Source organism: Adiantum capillus-veneris, chromosome 20, assembly GCF_014529385.1.
Source record: "Adiantum capillus-veneris isolate H3 chromosome 20, ASM1452938v2, whole genome shotgun sequence".
NCBI classification, from domain to species: Eukaryota; Viridiplantae; Streptophyta; class Polypodiopsida; order Polypodiales; family Pteridaceae; genus Adiantum; species Adiantum capillus-veneris.
Window position 1 is genome coordinate 145,291,636 of NC_140950.1, and position 6,558 is coordinate 145,298,193.

Consider the following 6,558-nt stretch of genomic DNA (forward strand, 5'->3'; position numbering starts at 1 on the left):
TTACCCTGCTTCTTATCTTTTGATGCCTCTTCCATTACCACTTATGGAGAAGGTTTGGAAACGTGCCCCTCATCTTGCTTACTGCTAGATCTGGTTGCTCTTTTTGATGTTCCTACAACATATTCATCTCTTTTGTGCTTCTCTTTTACTATGGCTTCATTAGCTTGAGACCTGGCAATAAATGCATATATTGAAAGTGAATCTACTGGATCTGCCCATCCTGTAGTTTCCCTAATGCAATTCCCAACCTGACATAACTTTCCATGAGTCACCTTGCCTGCTTCTGGAGTCTTCAAAGCATAAGGCCACAAATCACCTTTAGTTCTTACACCTTCATCATCTACATTATTGTATACCTACAAACCATATGTAGCTGCTTCTACCATAGCAACATTATGTTGTGTTTCCTCCGCTAACTTCTTCATACCACCCCTCCCAAAATTCAAGCGGAGCGGCTCACCTGTTGCTTTGAGATGAATCTTCTTGTCTTTCCAAACGACCACATTTTTCTTGTATGCTTCATCAAAATCTTCACAGTCTTTGCGTTCATGATCTTTACTATCACACCCCCCGGGGGATTCACTCTATATACAAATGAGACGCCACCTGCAAGCGGACAACTTTGATAAAACCCCTATATATGACTCATATTAGGGAATATGACCCCCCTTTCTACGCTTATACGAAAACCAATGCAAAAAACTATCATACCCCTATCTTACATATAAAATTTAGGTCTCACATGGTCTAAATGAGTAAAACTAGTCAAAGAGTGTGTAGCATAGTGATTGACAGCGTACTAAGTAACCACTTTTGTTGATAACTAGATGTACCCTCAATGTGTCTTAGTTTGACTTTCAAACTATGTGCACGTTCAGCTTACACTCTAGCTACTCGTCCAATTATGACCCATCTAAATTACTCAAAGAACATGGTTATAAAGTTGTGTTAGGTTCTCCATGTAAATTTTCATCTATACAAACTCTTTATAGCTTCCATCCCTGAACAAATGAACTATAATCACAAAACAAGCATTTGATACAAAGAAGTGTTAGTTCTTGCATGTATCTTTGTAGTTACTATTGACTCTAATTTTGAAACACCCCATCTAAATTACTCAAAGTACATGGTTATAAAGTTGTGTTAGGTTCTCCCATTGTAAAATTTTCATTATACAAACTCTTTATAGCTTCCATCCCTGAACAAATGAACTATAATCACAAAACAAGCATTTGATACAAAGAAAGTGTTAGTTCTTGCATGTATCTTTGTAGTTACTATTGACTCTAATTTTGAAACACAAAAAACTTCCTCTCATTTTTCCCTTTTTCACTTCCCCCCTCCCCCTCCCCCTGCCCCCTAAATATGATACCCTCCCTTATTTTTCATCTTGGGAGATAAATTATTGGGGGCCTACCCCTAACTTATACGCTTATGTAGCTTGTAAAAAAATCCCCCTCCCCTGCACTTACGTGGTGCAGTAAGTTTTCCATGGTGAATCCCCCGAGATCACACCACATGCAGTGGTCATCCCAGTCCTTACGTGGAGGTCATTGCCTGGGCTCCAAAGTGGAACCCTTGGTGCCTACCCCTTCAAGCTTAATTGCTTTTAGATTTAGATTTAATTCTTGTATACCTTTGATCAGCTCGTAAAGAACACGCTCCTCTAATTTTTGTTTTCCTGAGGCTAACTTTTCCTTAATTTCTTCATTCGTTGTCTCCATGGGATAAACCACAATCAGCTTATCCACCCTCGTCTCCCGCTTTACAATCATGTTGACTGCTTCAGAAACCAGCTTCCAATCAGATGTTAAGTCCAATTCACTTGTTGAATCCTCAAGTAGCTACACCAAGCTCTTTTGAAGTTGTGGGTCAGCAGCTTGGACAAATAACTCTACCCAATCTGGTTTCAATGACCACTGCTCTCCTATAGATAGCTGCTCAAATTTCTTTTCAAATTCTTGTAGCAGCTCTCATGCAGAAGAATCCTTGTTTTTCTGTTGGATCCACTTCATAAAACTTTGCTTAGTTACCCTTTGAGAATCTTCAAGGAAATACTCCTCCTATAATGCCTTTTTAAAATTCTGCCAGTTTGGTCTTTGTGCAGTCTGTATCTCCCTAATTCGAGCCCTAAGCTCTGGTACGACAATCAAATGAGAACCCTCAACTGCTTCATGATCATCAATCCCATTATCCTCCATGGATCGCTCATAAACTTGGCAAAATTTTGAAACATCTCGACCTTCAACTGCTGTAATTCTTATGTTACTGCTTGTCGAGCTTTTTGTATCCGCTCATGCAAATTAAATTGTTGTTGTGCAATCTGTTGCTGTTGCATGTAAGCAGCAAATTGCTACATCTTCTGCTACATCGCCCCCTCTTGCAGTGTAGTCATCTTTCATGCAAAATTTTCCCACCCAGGCTCAGTTTCATGTCGTGTTCACCAAAGATGTCGGGATAATGGGTTCGTGAGGTGAGTAGGCTCAGCACCAGGCTGCTCGTTGTGGGAAATAAGAGAGACAAGATGCACGACATAAAGTAAAAGACTTTGACGACACCTTAAATGCTTAAAATTGACAACTTGAATGCTTTGAGTTGCTAATGATTAGCCGAGGTGGAATTCGATTAGAAATGTTTATCGTTAACGACACTGATAGAGTTAAGAGAGTTTAATGCTCCCAAATTCAACCAAGACTACAAATTTCCACTTATGCCCGCCATTAAAGCTTTTTGAAGCTAATTAGGAAAGAAGTAAATGGAAAATATTCCTTACCTGATGCCTTTGTATCTCCCAAGTAAGGTAGAGAGAGGTTATCCTCTCTCCTTCTTGCCTTACTGCTCCTCATGCCATAAAACACCACTTTCCTTCGCTATTTAGCCTCATGCTGACATGCCCTTATTAATTCCTTATCCATCAAAGTCAAGAGGGATCATGCTTGTTTGAAACCCTCAAGGTAGAGAGAGATTCTTCCATGCCATGGAAGAACCTTTGCTTTCTTCACTACGTTGACAAAGAGAGAGATGGATTGCAAGAGAGCTTAGTTGAGAGAGACAGAGAGAGAGAGAGATAATCGACCAATCCCTTTTTCCTCTTCTTGTTCTTTACCTGCTCTTGCTCCCTACAAGCCTTGAGAGAACTTTGCTTTGCTAAGCTGAGAGGGAGGGAAAGAGCTTCCTTCCTCTCCTTCTTCGAAGCCGAGTGAGAGAGATTATCGAGTTGGGAGAGAGATTGAGAGAGAGAGAGAGAGAGAGAGAGAGAGAGAGAGAGATTTCCCCTCTCCTTCACTCGAGCTTGCCTTGCCCTTCTTTCTCCCGTTCATCTGATTCCTTATGTTTTTCACACACCTTATCTCTCTCCACTTATTCCCTTTTTTTTAAAACATAAGCAACGACGGCGTCATCATTGCTAGGGGTGCATGAATCGAGGTGATGACATGGCAGTTGACGGATGAGAGCTGCATGAAAACCCACGACAATGGTACCAAGTGTGGGCCCCCAGGCCTGCTGATGATTCCTCGCTTCTACGTGACGCTCATCCGAGCTCCATAGCGTGCGCTACAAGCTCCTCATCATGTTTGATTTCCCTGCTTGTTGCCACCACGCCCTGCTCTCCTTCTTCCTCCCCCCCCCCCCCCCCCCCCCCCCCCCCCCCCCCCCCCCCCCCCCTTCACACACATTGTAAGCCTTATTGGCTCAATGGGCAGACATACCATGGGTGGCCGATCTCATTGGCTTTAGTTTGGGTGACCTTTTGGCCCTTCATTTCATAGAGGAACCACATTTGGCATGCAAATTAACCAAGGCATTGCTTCACATGGAATTCATTTGCAGCAGATCATCGTGAATTTTTTTGCCCATTTCATTTCCTTGGATAGTGCCACTTGCCTTCAAGATGCAAGTATAGGTGATTGCATTTAGCAAAAGGCCTTCCCTTCACATTCAGTTAAATGCATCAGAGCTTTTGTGCCGTAGCTAGGTCGGACATACTCCGCAATCAATGCTCACATATCAACCAAATTAATGTTGAAGCACCGTATTAAGCCCGGACCTAGTAGCAGATCATCCAAAATTCTCCTACCATTGTCCTATGTGGCATTTGTGTCGACTAATCCAGTGCCGCGCTCAATTTTTGCCTTCCGAGCATACCCAGCTACCAATGCACTGCAAGTGATGATGTTCTAGACAAGATTCTCCTTGAGCACTTATTCTACTGCATTCCAAAATCTAACTAAAGCTCAAAACTCCCAGATGGAACAATGACCAAGGCGACCAAAGTGGTACAGAACTGGCCCCCGATGGAACCTAAACCAACAATATCCTGACAACCAGAACTCAGATTGTCGATCTAAAAAGACAGGCACTCTCCACAACATGAGCACTTCAAGTCCATGCACTTACTTCACCCTTGACCCTTCATCTGTAGCTGCCCAATCCGGTACATATCTGCAATCAACTAAAAGTTCAAATTGACATAACTTCCTCAGCATATCTCCAATTGATGACTTGTAAAGACAGTCTCGTAGAGCACTTTGAGCACTACAGTTCTAATACATAAACTTCCATTGCTTAACTTCAGATATACCCACTTTTAGCATTAAAAACATAAGTTATGGCCCCTTAAAGCTTCATCTGGCATACATTTAGCATTAAACTTGGCCTGTTAACAAGCCCTGATCGCTGCTCAATAAATGTGTAGGCTTCGAAGAAGATTCGCTTGCATTTCTTTGCTCTTTTTCCCATCATGGAAGCGGAGCAGTACAACAACGTGCTTTGCAACCATGGCAACAATTGCCTACAAAAAAAGTGGCAAAAACCTAATGATAATGACCAGATAACTCTATGTTGGATGAGACGCTGTGTAGCAATTTTGAAAAGACTAGAAGGACCTATGCCTTGATTTTTCTTCAACCAATTGACATTGTCAAGCTAAATTTACCTGATTACTACCAAATCTTCACAAACCCATGGATTTGTGTACTGTAAAGCAAAAACTTGAGAGAAAAGAGTACACATCCCCGCAACAATTTGCTAAAGATGCACGACTGACTTTTCAAATGCCAAGAAGTATAATAAGGATCAGGATCCTCATTTGATGGTACACATAATGTCCAGCATGTTTGAGACACATTGGAAGACTTTCAATTCTGAGCTTAAGCAGCTTTAGCGTCCGAGTGAATGGGACAATCATGACAAGGAGGACCACATTACCAAGAGGGACATATTCTCACCGACCACATCTTTAACCACGATGAGAGGCATTTCCAAGCTTAAGAGGCTCAAGCATCCCAGTGAAAGGGACAATTGCGAGGAGGACCACACTACCCAGAAGGATGTGCTCTCTCTAACCACATCTTTGGTTGTAATGAGAGGCAAAAACCAATCTTAAACCCCCGCCATCAGAAGGGCTACTAATTTGGGCTTTAAAAAATACCCTTGCATACCAAGAAAAAAATTGAACCCAATGAGCAAAGCACCAGATATTCGACCGATGAACCTTGCGGCGGAAAAAGCTTCAATCATCTCAGGTTCAATAGGTCCAACAAATGCAAGCAGGCAACGACACCCGGACAGAATACAAAACAAAAGACCTACAAACAACAAAGACAGTGATTCAAATGAATCATCTTCAACATGTCCAATTATCGGTGCCTACCAATAAAAGATGCCAACCCAGGGAGCACAGCACCAGATATTCTACCAATAAACCTTGCGACGGACATATATTCAATTATTTCAGCTTCAACAGGTCAACAGAGCGCAAAAAGGCAACACCTAGACAGAATACCAAACAGAAGGCCTAAAAACAATGAAGATAGTGATTCAAATGAATCATCTTCAAGCAATTCAATTGAATCATATTCAACAGGTCCGAGTATCACAAAAGAGTAGGCAATACATAGTTCCACAGACCTACAAGAACTAGACAAAATCACCTTGAAAATGCCCTATGATCTACTGCATGCAACACATTTTGGCGCTAACACTGATCTTGATTTTAAAACTCTCGATGGTTATGCTTACTGACTAAGATATCAAAGCAGATAAGGATCAACAAGCAGCTCATCAAATTCTGGTCTAAGCAGCAGCTCGAGGAGTTCAAGTGGTCTATATTCAACACTATAATATTTCCATTTCGAATGTAACATTTCAGATGACGAGGTTTACCCGTTTGCAAGCTTTGACAAAGACAGTGAGTCACATGTAGACAACTCTAAACCTACTAGTCCAACTAAAGCATCACCAAACAGACACCTCAACATGCACGATGTATATCAAAGGCAAGAAGCTTTCAAGCTCACTGTAGATGTTGTTCTTGCCAGGAGAACAACGGACAAAGAGACGGCTTGAAACAATGCCCTCATAGAACCACAGAGTATCATACACATTCCGCCTCATAGAAAAACAATAATCACACTCTGCTTAGAGTGTCAAGAAGAAATTTTCACATTGGACCCAAAGTTGTTGTCACCTTTTGGCAGCACTCTCTTCGACATGAAAGCAATAACTCTAGAAACATGACGCTACTCACACTCAACAACAAAACAAAATAAGAGAGAG

At 41.7% G+C, this 6,558-nt stretch overlaps 1 pseudogene; it reads left to right on the forward strand.

The window, feature by feature from the left end:
• LOC147433365 (uncharacterized) overlaps positions 1–6,024 on the forward strand; it is a 68,705-nt pseudogene extending 62,681 nt beyond the window's left edge.
• The last annotated feature ends 534 nt before the right edge of the window (positions 6,025–6,558 follow it).